Below are 12,753 nucleotides of genomic sequence, written 5' to 3' on the forward strand. Positions count from 1 at the left end.
TGTGTGTGTGTGTTTGCTCACATACGTGTGTATACATATGTATATGTATATATACACATATGTATATACACATATAACGTCCTAGTGGTTGGTTCTGTTCCTCTGAAAATATGAATGAATCCATTATATATTACATATACACATACATTACATATTTATATATATTTAATAAATATATATGTGTTATTTATTTAATAGAGGGCTTTGGACTTATGCTATGGTGGGAACTAGTTAAGCAGTCTATAACTCTGTTGTATCATATCTGATGCTGGAGCTCGAAGTCCACTGGGCAGGCAGTTAGGAAGGAAAGATGGATAGAAATAATGAGGAAAATCAGGAGCAGCCTGGAACCCACAGGCATGAGCTGAAACTCCATGAGGGCTCAGTAGAACCTTGGTTTTCACTGCTTCCCAGCTTGCCAACGTGGATGACCTGCTGGAGCCAGGGTCTTTTCTCAAGCAGCTAAATGCACACCTCTGGATGAGTTAGAGAAGCTGGAGGAGGGAAAGGGAGAGCACTCGCCGGTCTGGATGCTGCTTCAGGCTGTCTAGGTGAGTCAGCAGATCAGCAAAAACATGTGAGCTGCAAAGTGGCTGCTGCATCCCTTCCATCCTGCAGATCTCCCAAGCCTCTCCCCCGTGGTCCACGCTAACTGGAAACAGACAGGAAACTGAATTCTGAGTAATGTACTTCAGTCTAGCCAAGTTGGCATACTACAAGCCACCGTACGATGTGGGAAGGAATACTGTGTCTGGGGGACAGTTGACTTAGATGCTCTCCAGAGGTACAGCAGAAGCTCAGGGAACCCAGCAGGCCTTCTGACTGTTCAGCGTCCGGGTTGCTCTCTGGCCATGGAAGGCTCCCTGTGCACCCACCGATTCAGCTGCTTTCAGTGCCTTGTCACTAAGGATTTCCATTTTCTAAGACCACTCAAAGAATGGGAAAGAGTCTCCCCAGCTTCTCCCTTCTTTATTGCCAAAGATCAACACACCTGCCTTTTGCATTTTAAGGATTTATAACAGCGTGTATTATCATTATAAGCAACAATAATAGTAACATTATTCATTGAGAATATATAACATGCTGGACCCTTTCACATGTACTCTCTCATTAAATTCTTACAACAATCCTGTGTGAAAAGTATTATTGTTACCTTAATGTTACTGATGTAAAGGTTGAAACTTAAAGAGATTGATTTGCTCAATGTCAGAGAGCTGTTACGTTTTGGAGCAGATTCCAATCCAAGATATTCAGCTTTGGAAGCAACACCACCACCATCACCAAAAATAACAGATAAGCGAAATCACCACATGGCTAAGAACCCTCTCAAAGCTTTATAGTTAAGCCCTTGGTATTTAGAATCTCCTACTTCCTTTCAAGTTGGAGAATCTGTGATTCTGTCAGAAGAAAGCGGGAAAGTAGAAGGGTAAGTAGAGAGAATCTGAAAAAATAAAAACAACAACAGCAACAACAAAAAAGGAGGCATATAGGAGGCACCAAAGGGATAAATGCAAGAAGGGGGGAAAGGGAGGAAGATAAGAAGAAAACATTTTTCCTGTCTTATTACTATTCGACATGGGAAGGCATGATTTCTCATGTATGATGGCTATAAATGACTACAATTGAATAAAAGGTAGATACATCTAATCAACACAATAAATAAATAGCCAACAGCTCAGTTATGACAATTGATGACTTTCAAGCAATTTTAAAAGGTAAGTGGCAACAAAGCTCAAAAGAACACCAAAGAATGGGGACAGTGGTTTTAGCAGTTATTCAGAATTGGGTCCCTGGGGATATCTTCTGAGCATTCTCAGGACAGGGCAGATCCTAGGTCACTACAGTGTTGGCTAATGAGAACAGGCAGTCCTTCAAGTCTACTTCTAGGAGACAGCAACATCACGAAAGCCTTTGAAAATCATGAGTGCATGCTAGTATACAGATCGCTGGTTGCTGAAGACATATAACAGACCAGGCACGTGACTCTCAAACCAGCATCTTCATTGCGCTGCTGCGCGGCTGTGGTTCAGTGCCGCTGAGCAGCTGATCTGTGGAATGTTTTGCCTTGAACCCCTTCTCACCTAGCACAGAGCTGCTCATCCTTTGAGGTCCAGCTCAGTAGCATCCGGTGTCTCAACACAGTTCCCAGCGTTGTTCTTCTGGGCTTATTTCTGTCTGTTCTGTGTGATAATTAATTGTTTACCTCTCTGAGCTCCTCGAGCAGGAGGATTGTAGCCTCCATTAATGACATTACAAGTGCCTCGGGAACACTCTACAGCTTAGAGTCACTGCACTGCTCCCTTGTCTAAGTGCATGCCACCCTGACTACTTAAAAGCCTGGAATTCTTCCCTTCCCAGGCTTCTCAGATTTCTCTCTTCTTTGCCATCCCCACTGACCCTACCATCGTTTACTTCATCATTATACCTTTCTAGGAATAAATGAATAATCTTCAAACATCTCCTTCACCAATGCATGATTTGTCTTCACTTCAAAGGGCTAGGATTTTTTCAAATTGGAGAAGTGGTACTTAGGATTGAGCCCAGAGGTAAACATCTAGGGCTCCAACTCCCTCCAAAGCTATGCTTCAAATCTTTTTTTTTCAAACCATGTGAACAGTCTCTCCCCAAATCAGTCATCAAAGAAACACTGTTCTTCCTTCTTTGGCTTGTTGGTTTACCCTTCTTCACTGAACAAGACGGGAGAACACTGCAGAGCCCCTTCACCATGACCCAAGTAGGAACACAGACCCCTGAGCTGCCTCAGCGTTTAAAAACCAAGAATTTTACAACAGAATACACTCACAGTTGATAAGGCTCCCACATACCTGATATTTCCACCCTTCAAAGCTCTTTTGGACACACTGATCTTAATCACAAAAGATAGATATTATTCTACCCACTTTATAAATAATGCAACAGAGGCTCAGAGAACTATGGTGGTTTGTGTAGGATCTCACAGCTGGTTAGTGGCAGAGTTCAGAAAATAAAAGCCCTTGAATTCCTGAGTCTAGATGAGGCACACATCTGAGAAAGCTTCTCCTCCATTACTCTGGATGCTTACTGATTTTAAATTTTTAAGTCATCACATATCTATATATTTTCAACCTCTGTCTACAGGCAGAATGCATTCGAGAGATTTATGAGACAGGCAATCTAGAAAAGATGACTGTTTGCAGAAGCTACTGCTCCCCAGTCCTCCTTAGGTAGAAAACCTTCATTTGTCTTCCCAAATTCACTCCACCTCAGAGAAGAGCTCTGCGGATGGAAAAGCAAAATAAAAGACCAGACACAGTCCAGCTGCAAATGATCAGCCTCTTCCCTCCACTGAGGTAATTTACAAGCTTCCCCTACTTGGCGCAGTTACTGACATGCCTGGTGAGCTCAGCTGAATAACCTGGCCAGCTATGGGGACGGCGCTCCCCCACCCCAACCCCCATTTCTCATTTAACTCTACTCATTAGAGGAGGCTGTGGTGCAAGCCAGGTTGACATGTCAATAAGTCACCAAGGAAATGCAAAAATTGACAGCTGAGGAATCCCAGCCCCCAGCCTCCTCCACCACAGAACTCCTCAGAAAACAGGTTTCTCAACCTCTTCACCAGGTCACTTAAATGAGTAGTGACATTTGAGTCCCTCGGAGTAATTAATTTCCTCTGTTTCCAATAGCTCCTCACATTTTTAATGAATTTTTACAAGTCTCATATCCTGCAGCCTCCCAGCTCCCTCTCCAGTGCCATTGTTCCCCAAGGTCCCATAACAAATAGCTCCCACTCGTATTTGCCTTGCAAACTCACATAAACTGGAAATGATAAATACATTATCTGGGCTTTTTAACGGACCATTGTTTAATTTTCTATGCTTGTCTGGCTGGGAAAGAGATGAATATTACCTTGTGGAGAATAAGATTTCTATTCCATATAAGGGGGGTTGGGGGTAATCTATAGCAGAAATGCAGCACTCCGTTCATCCTAATAGGCAGGGCTGCTAATTAAAAGTGTTAGGAAGGGACATCCATCCACCAGTCTGTGATTCATTCAGCATTATCCCTGGTAAACAAGAAATAGATATTGGAATGAATGCTTCTAATTTGTCAAAAGAAGAGGCATTTTCAATTGTGCCTTTTTGGCTCCCCGTATGAAGTACATAATTCAGTGTTGCCATCATTTAAAAGTTTAGGACCTCAAAATAATAGTACCTGTCCCTAAACCTCGTAAATCTCCAAGTCTGTTTCCTATGTAGAAACATTCATCTTATGCGTGGTTTGACTTTAGTTTGCACAATTGAGAATGGTTCCTTGTGTTGGTAAATATATTGAAACGGGGCATTTGAGAAGGGAGCTGACATAGTTATATTTAAAAATCAAACCAGTCTGAGCAACCTATTAGGAGAGTCTATAATCTGGGCAGGAAAACTGAAGGCTCTTAATGACATTTACTAGGTACTTAAGAAGAAGGGAATCAATATTCTCTTTCTCTAACCACAGACACAAAGTAGACCAGAGAAAAGCGACCCTAGGCACCAATTCCTAAAGGCTCCATAAACCCTCTAGGGTTTAAGGAGGAACACGAAGCACAAAAGCCATCACTTCAAGAGAACCCTGAGACATCTGTGAGCGTATTCCCAGAGAGGAAGGTTTCCTTCAGACCAGCAAGACAACCAGCCTCAAATATTTACCTTTGTGTTGTGCAAAATAGTCCCTCAATCATGAAGATGTAGAGGCAGGGTTCACCACCATGTCTTGCTGAATGCTGCAAACAAATAAAACACGATATTTAAAAAAGTAAACATTATTTAACAGTCTTGTTTTTCTTCCCTCTATTTCATTCAAGAAACATTAACTAATTTCCTACCACACAGCAGGCATTGGAAATACAGAGATGGATTAAACAAAAACACTCCCAACAAAAATCAACAAGTACAGCTCATTCGTAAGTACTGAATGAGAAGTGGTCCACAATGCCTCTTAGACAGGAGGATGTGTGTGTCTGTGTGTGTGTGTTTATAGGTGTCACTTCCTGAGACATATGTGTGTGCACACACGTACATTTCTACACATACACAGAAGCATGGAAGATTTTTTAAAGAACTTCCCCATATTTGTAATTTGTCTGACTCTCTAAAGGCTTGAGCTCTTGCCTTGAGATCAGTAAAGAAGAGGGAGGGCACTGGAGAAAATGTCAAAGAGTCTTAAAAGTGATCACACCCTTTAATCTGTAATTCTCCTTCAGGAGGCCTTCTCAAGGAAACAATCACAAATGCAGTCCAATATTTATGCACAGATATTGTCATCACAATGTTGTTTTTAAGAGGGAAACAGCCAAAAGAAGAATGATAACGTGAATGTTAGTATTTCTACACAGAATAATATTATGTACATGCAAAAATATTTAAAAATTTTTCAGGATATGGGAATATATATATATATATATATACAACGTAGCAAAATTTTTTACAAAGCTTGAGCTCATCCATGTAGAAATTAGTCTTAAAAATATGCCAACTGTTAACAGTGCTTATTTCTTTGTAGTATGATAATAGGTTATTTTTCTCTTGTTATGTTTTCCAAATTTTCTACACAGATCACATATTATTTTTCTAGGCAGAAAATGAACATATGAACAAATTTCAGCTTCAATATCACCATTTCTGTGCCACTTCCCTTGCATCCTCTTACATAATTGGGAACTCTATGTTCCATGCTCCCCAAGAAATAACTCCATTCTGAAGGTGACACTGCACAGGAAATGTCCATTCCAGCTGCCTCTTTCTAGTTGTGAGCTCCTTAGAGGAAGTTATCATGCCTTATTAACCCTTGCTTCCTGTGAACCTAGTCCAGAGACAAGCTCATAGCTGTCACTCAATCAATGTTTGCTGCATAAGAGAAGGAATGAGTAAGTGAATGAATTAATGTAAAACTTAACAAATGGAACTGACTTGACAAAAATACATTAAGAAAATTGTTCATTCAAAATAATCAGTGGCAATAAAAGTTAAGTTCCATTTGGATTCACAAAAGATAGAAGAAGGTGGAAAGCAGAGAGAGTGCAATTTTTCAGCAAAGACAGTGGAACTGTCTATCCCAAAAGAGACTACGGTTAAAAAACACAGACAGGAGGCTTCCCTGGTGGCGCAGTGGTTGAGGGTCCGCCTGCCGATACAGGGGACACGGGTTTGTGCCCCGGTCTGGGAAGATCCCACATGGCGTGGAGCAGCTGGGCCCGTGAGCCATGGCCGCTGGTCCTGCACGTCCGGAGCCTGTGCTCCGCAACGGGAGAGGCTGCAACAGTGAGAGGCCCGCGTACCGCAAAAAAAAAAAAAAAAAACCAACAAAAAAGACAGACACACAACTCAACATAATGGAATATCACAGCCTACTGATGTTCCAGTATATTCCAAGACGAAGAATCTGTTTAAGGCTGGCATATCTATCTAGTAACAATATCCCATAATAGCAACTCAGTTATTTTACATGTTTGGAGTTACGTATACACAAACTAAGTAGATACTTATTATTAGTTTAATCAGCAATGGGTGGTTGACTCCCTACTGAAGGAAACAAAAAAGCTACAGGATAGATGGTTGCAATGTTTTATACAAATTCAATTTAGTTTATTCATAAAACTAGTGAAATATAGCCAGGATATTAATATATAGTTATACTTCTCTGGAGATAGATCTGGTTTGAATACCATCTCTGTCTTTTAAGAGCTGAGTGATCTTGGGCTAGTTATTTGACCTTTCTAAGGCTCAGTTTTCTTACATATAAAATGGGATAATAAAAACACGAGCTTAATAGGGTTATTGTAAAAAACAAATAAAATGAGAGAAGGCATGGCATTCAAAACAGGCTTCAAGCTCATGCCTGTTTACATGAAGATCTGGAGTTCTTACACATAAACCAGCCTTTCTTTTTATTATGTGCCATGAAGTATGCTAAACACTAAAAATATTACCTCATTTCATCCTCACAATATTTGTATGAGGAAGTACTGTGTTTTCCATTTATAATTCTCTTTATTTCTGTCATATTGGTAGTAATGCCCCCTCTTTCATTTCTGATTTTAGTTGAGTCTTCTCTCTCTCTCTCCTTAATCAATCTAGCTAAAGGTTTATAAATTTTGTTGATCTTTTTGAAGAACCAACTCTTGGTTTTATCGATTTTCTCTATTGTTTTCCTATTCTCTATTTTATCATATTCTTCTACTTTAAAGATGAGGAAACTGATGCCCAGTTTCAATGTTATTAAGTGTCTGAGTCAAGATTCAAACCTAGACTGTCTGGTTCCAAAACCTAATCTCATTAACTGTTCTGAAGACACCAAATCTGGGTTTGCACCAATCTGCAACTCATGAGAAAATTCAGCTTACGGTTTTGCAATGTCACACCATATTACTTGATATGCTATGGCTTGAACTTTATTCCCTGGTAGTCACACGTAAGTGCCCTCCTATTTCTTTTTTTTTTATTAAATACTTCAAGCATGAAGTTGAGTGTAGACATAATTATAACCAAAAACTATGTACTACCACCCAGCCTTGTCACATATTATAATTCCATCATATTTGCTTCAGCTCTTTCCTTTTTAAAACATTACAGAATATAAGCAGATTTTCCCATGAATTCCTTCCTAATTCCAAAAAGATAACTACTCTCCTAAATGCCCGTGCATGTTTTTCTGCGTCTAATACATGTTTGCATCCGTAAACAATACATAGCACTGTTTTGCCTGCTTTTTTGCGGAGCACAGGCTCCGGACGCGCAGGCTCAGTGGCCATGGCTCACGGGCCCAGCCACTCCGCGGCATGTGGGATCTTCCCGGACCAGGGCACGAACCCGTGTCCCCTGCATCGGCAGGCGGACTCTCAACCACTGCACCACCAGGGAAGCCCCTTGCCTGCTTTTTAAAATAAATTTATTTATTTATTTATTTTTGGCTGCATTGGGTCTTTGTTGCCGCACGTGGGCCTTCTTTAGTTGCGGTGAGCGGAGGCTGCCCTTTGTTGTGGTGCGCAGGCTTCTCATTGCGGTGGCTTCTCTTGTTGCAGAGCACTGGTTCTAGGCGCGCAGGCTTCAGTAGTTGTGGTACACAGGCTCAGTAGTTGTGGCGCACGGGCTTAGTTGCTCCGCGGCATGTGGGATCTTCCCAGACGAGTGCTCAAACCCGTGTTCCCTGCATGGGCAGGTGGATTCTTAACCACTGCACCACCAGGAAAGTCCTGTTTTGCCTGCTTTAAAACTTTGTTTAAATGGTATCCCACTGTAGGCATCCATCTGAAACCTGCTTATTTTGTTAAATATGTTTTAAAGTTTTTACTGCTTTGGTAGAATTAGCTTAAATTCTTTCATTTTAACACTTAGATAGTATTTTATCATATGTTTATATTCTGACTGATTCATATTGATGGACATGTGAGCTGTTTCCAAATTGTGTTAATACAAATAACGCTGTGATGGATATTGTTATACTCCTGAGACACATATTGTGAGATTTCTCTATGGACTTGCTGGGCCAAAGAGTATATGCATCCTCAAAGTTATGAAATGTAACAAGTTGCTCTACAAAGTGGCAGTAGTAGTTTATACTAGTTCATATCATTATCAACATTTGGTATTGCCAGACTTTAAATTTTTTTCAATCTGATGGATATAAAATAGCTCATACTTTAATATGCATTTCTCTAATTACTAATGGGACTGGACATTCTTTTATTTTTTATTTTTATATTATTTTTTCCTTCTGCTTTTTATATGCCTATTTTTCTACTGAGTTGTTATAAGAAGGAAACAACACACACTAAGTACATAAGAAAGCAAAATACCTAGTATGTCAGATGGTCATATATGCTATGGGCAGACCAGAAGCAGAGAAGGGGTTGGAGTTCAATCTTAAATAGGGTCGTTACGGAAGACCTTACCAGGAAGGTGACATTTAGCAAAGTGCTAAAATCAGTGTGGGCACAAAATATGGGAAGCAAAATGGTAACGTTATAACATTTGATCAAGATACGTAGTGGTACATAGGGATTTGCTATAATTATATTCTATGCTAATTTGTATGCTTTGGATACAACCCTTTTTCAGTTATATATATTGCGACTGCTTTTCCTAGTCTAAAGCTTATCTTTTTATCTTGTTTATAGTGATACATAAAACTTTTAAAAATTTTAATATAATATATTAGTACTTCACTTTAAGGTAGGTGCTTTATTTTTTTGTTTTATTCAGTAAACCCTTTCCTACCTTTGGATCATAAAGAAAGTCTCCTATAGTTCCTTTTAAAGTGATGCCTTCTGGGGGCTTCCCTGGTGGCTCAGTGGTTAAGAATCCGCCTGCCAGTGCAGGGGACACGGGTTTGAGCCCTGGTCTGGGAAGATACCCCATGCCGCGGAGCAACGAAGCCTGTGCGCCACAACTACAAAGCCTGTGCTCTAGAGCCGGCGAGCCACAACTATTGAGTCCATGCGCTGCATCTACTGAAGCCCGTGTGCTCTAGAGCCCATGCTGCGCAACAAGAGAAGCCACTGCAATGAGAAGCCCATACACCGCAACGAAGAGTAGCCCCTGCTCGCTGCAACTAGAGAAAGCCCGTGGGCAGCAACGAAGATCCAACACAGCCAAAAATAATAAATAAGTAAAAATAAAATAAATTAAAAAAAAATAAAGTGACGCCTTTTGCATTGAATCCACTTGGAATTGATATTCTTTATATGATGTCAGGTTAGAATTCAACAATTTTCTGTACAGATATGCATTGTCCTTATACCACTTATATCTTAGTCTATGATTTCTGCGTTGACTCGTAATGATGGACCTAACATGTATTAAGTTTACAATCAGTATGGTTTCTTTTTGAGCTCTAGATTTCATTTGTCTAGCTTTCTATTCCTGTGCAAATAAATACCCATACTCTCTTAATTACTCTAATTGTATCCTAAATTTTCAAAATTAGTAAGACATATCCTTTTGTTCACCTACCCATTCATCTGTCCATCCATCCATACATATATCCATCTGTCCCTTTTTATGTATTCATAAATATTTGTTGAGAGCCCAACTGTGCCAAACACTAGTTTGGTCACTAGGGATTTACCAAGAAACTAAACAGATATTCCTGCCCTCATGGAGCTTACATTCCAGGGGATGGAGACAGACACTGAACAAATAAATGATAAATACTGAGTATGCCAGATGGTGATAAGTGCCATGGAGACACACGAAGCAGGGAAAGAGGATCCAGCACATGTTAACACCCGATATAATACATACGCCAAATAATCTAATGGGACAAAGATGAACTTTAAATTCACACTAGATATTTAGAGTTTGCAATACAAATTTAAAATGCTTATGCTTGGAATCTAGCGGTAGTTTACAACTTTTGGTGAAGAACCTCTACCCTCAAGGGATGGTGCATGAAAATGCACCCTGTCCTTGCCAGGCTGTGACTACGTAGGAAAGTTTGTTCTAGTCACCTGGAAGGAGAGGTCTGGGCATACATGCATTCTGTCTGGTCCTTTATTGCAGCCTGACTCAAAACACTGGTCTTGGACCAGAAGGACACTGCAGTTTGTCAGCTGGACAGTGTGGGAGCCTGGAAAAGTTCCTGCTTCTGGAGAGCTGGGAATAAGCCCAGAGTTCTCAAACATGGCTCCCCCCGCCCCAATACGAATGTTTTACAAGCTGTCTGGAGGTGTTACATGGTTAAAATTGAACAAGCACTATCTTCGCTACCTTACTCAATTCATAGAGTAAAAAAGCCAATGGATACCTGCATTTTAAAGTTTACCTGTTTCACCCCAGTTTTTTACATCTCTGGCAGTTACCACCTTTACTCTGTATGAAATTTTGTATATTTTCTTTTTAACGCAATGGGCTCTGTATAACTCTAGACAAGTTATTTCACCTTTCTAAATTTCAGTGTACTCACTTTAAAACAGGATAATAATACCTAATTGCAGACTTGTTGTAACCATTAACTACTGTAGTGAAAGACCTTAGCATAGTGACGGTATGTGGTAGTCATGGAGTAATTGGCAGGCCTTATTATTAGCATTGTTATACAAATAGTTCTAGGTATTTGTCAAAGATCTCCAAGACATGTCCATGTCCTGGTATCTGCCTGGGTCTAGAGTCCCAGCCTGAGTCTAGAACTCCAGCCTCTCTGGGGCTGTTCCTGTCTGAGCATATATGAATTCAGACCTCAAGTCCCAGTTCTGGCCCCAGCACTGTAATATCATCAACATGTGAGGGCTCCCTGTGTCCCAATGAGAGCTATGAGGTGTAAACAGCATCAAAGTGTTAGGGTTACCTCATTTACGTATCCCCCCAAACTCTACAGCCTGTTGGATGGGCATTACAGAGCTGGCAATATACACTAGTTATATCTAGGATCGACACATTCGGCTTTGCTAATTTGCATACAACCAATCACAGCAAAGGCAACACCTCTAGGGGATCAGTAACACCTCTAGGGGAGCCAATCACAGTAAGGGAGTTCCTACTACCAAGTGTGAGGATTCCAAGTTGGCACGGCTCCACTGCAGGGGCCCACTGACTCTCCCTCTCCTCATTTTCCAGCCAGTCTCTGGCTAGAGGTCTGGAACTTGCTCTGACAAGAACCCTCAGGCTAGATCCAATCCACAGTGACAGTTTAGCAGCAGCTTGGACAGTGACAGCATCCATGCCAGGACAGTGACAGCAACTAGTGGGCCAGCAGAGGCACCCTCCAAAGGTGAGAGTACTGTGACCTTTTACCTCTACCCCAAATGAATATGTGTGCGTGTGTGTGTGTGTGGGGGGGGGGTGTGTGTGTGTGTGTGTGTGTGAATGTGTTAATAAGTATTGATAAGAAGGAAAGTTTAGTCAAGAGAGGTTAAATACTTCTATGTTGGATACTTCTTTGTTACACTGTGTAATTCTATAATAAATATCAGTCATTGAAAAAGGTGATCTCTGGTTGGGTTCTGCTACATGAAAGACAGGAAACAAATATAGTATAGTTCATAGGTCTTGAACTTCCAGTAGCTTTGGCAGACTGATTCACCTATTCCTTTATCCATCTATCCACCCAGTCTTCCATTCAAATGTTTATTGAACCCTATTATAGTTCAGACATAGTTCTAGGCCCTGGTGATACCACGGTGCTCGCAGATGAATGGGGATAGACAAGTAAGCAATGACGACAGACTAGGATTAATTCTAAGACAGAGATAAGCGCTAGGTGTTAAGAGAGCACAGATGGGGTCCACCTTAGAGGGAAGTCCATGTACTTCACTTCAAAGCCAGTTTGAAAAAAAAGAAACAAAAAAAACTTTGGCACTATGGCCCTGTTTGTTCCAATTACTCTGGGTCTTCTAGCATCTCTCCTACCCCTGCTTCTGCATCTTGCAATGTTCCCGTGTCTGCTGTCTTTATGTCCATCTCCCTGTCCTGCTTCTTGCTTTGCTCTTGGTCTAGATGGACTCTGGGCCTTCTCAGTTGTGACTTTCAACACTTGCATACACACAGCCTTCCCTCCTTCTCTGGAAATTCTCATTCTGGGTATTTCAGATCATGAACATGCCCAGTTCTGTTCTCTGGAGCCCAGTGCCCATCCTGTAAGGCAAACAAAGCAGTTTGTCCTTTGAGGGAATTCTGGGGAGGCTCCTGGGTGAAATTTCCTTTGCCCTATGACATCTCCAGATGGCCCCTAGAGGCACACATACCCAGCACAAGGCTGCCTACCATGTGTGTCTGATGGCTAAAATTAAGGGCA

At 41.0% G+C, this 12,753-nt stretch overlaps 1 long non-coding RNA gene across 1 annotated transcript in view; it reads right to left on the minus strand.

The window, feature by feature from the left end:
* Positions 1-4,672: 4,672 nt before the first annotated feature.
* LOC132420744 (uncharacterized) overlaps positions 4,673-12,753 on the minus strand; it is a 555,761-nt gene continuing 547,680 nt past the window's right edge. The window contains exon 3 of the long non-coding RNA XR_009518424.1: positions 4,673-4,747. This is a non-coding gene — a long non-coding RNA (uncharacterized lncRNA). The remainder of the gene's footprint in view (positions 4,748-12,753) is intronic.

Source organism: Delphinus delphis, chromosome 1, assembly GCF_949987515.2.
Source record: "Delphinus delphis chromosome 1, mDelDel1.2, whole genome shotgun sequence".
In the NCBI taxonomy this organism is placed as follows: Eukaryota; Metazoa; Chordata; class Mammalia; order Artiodactyla; family Delphinidae; genus Delphinus; species Delphinus delphis.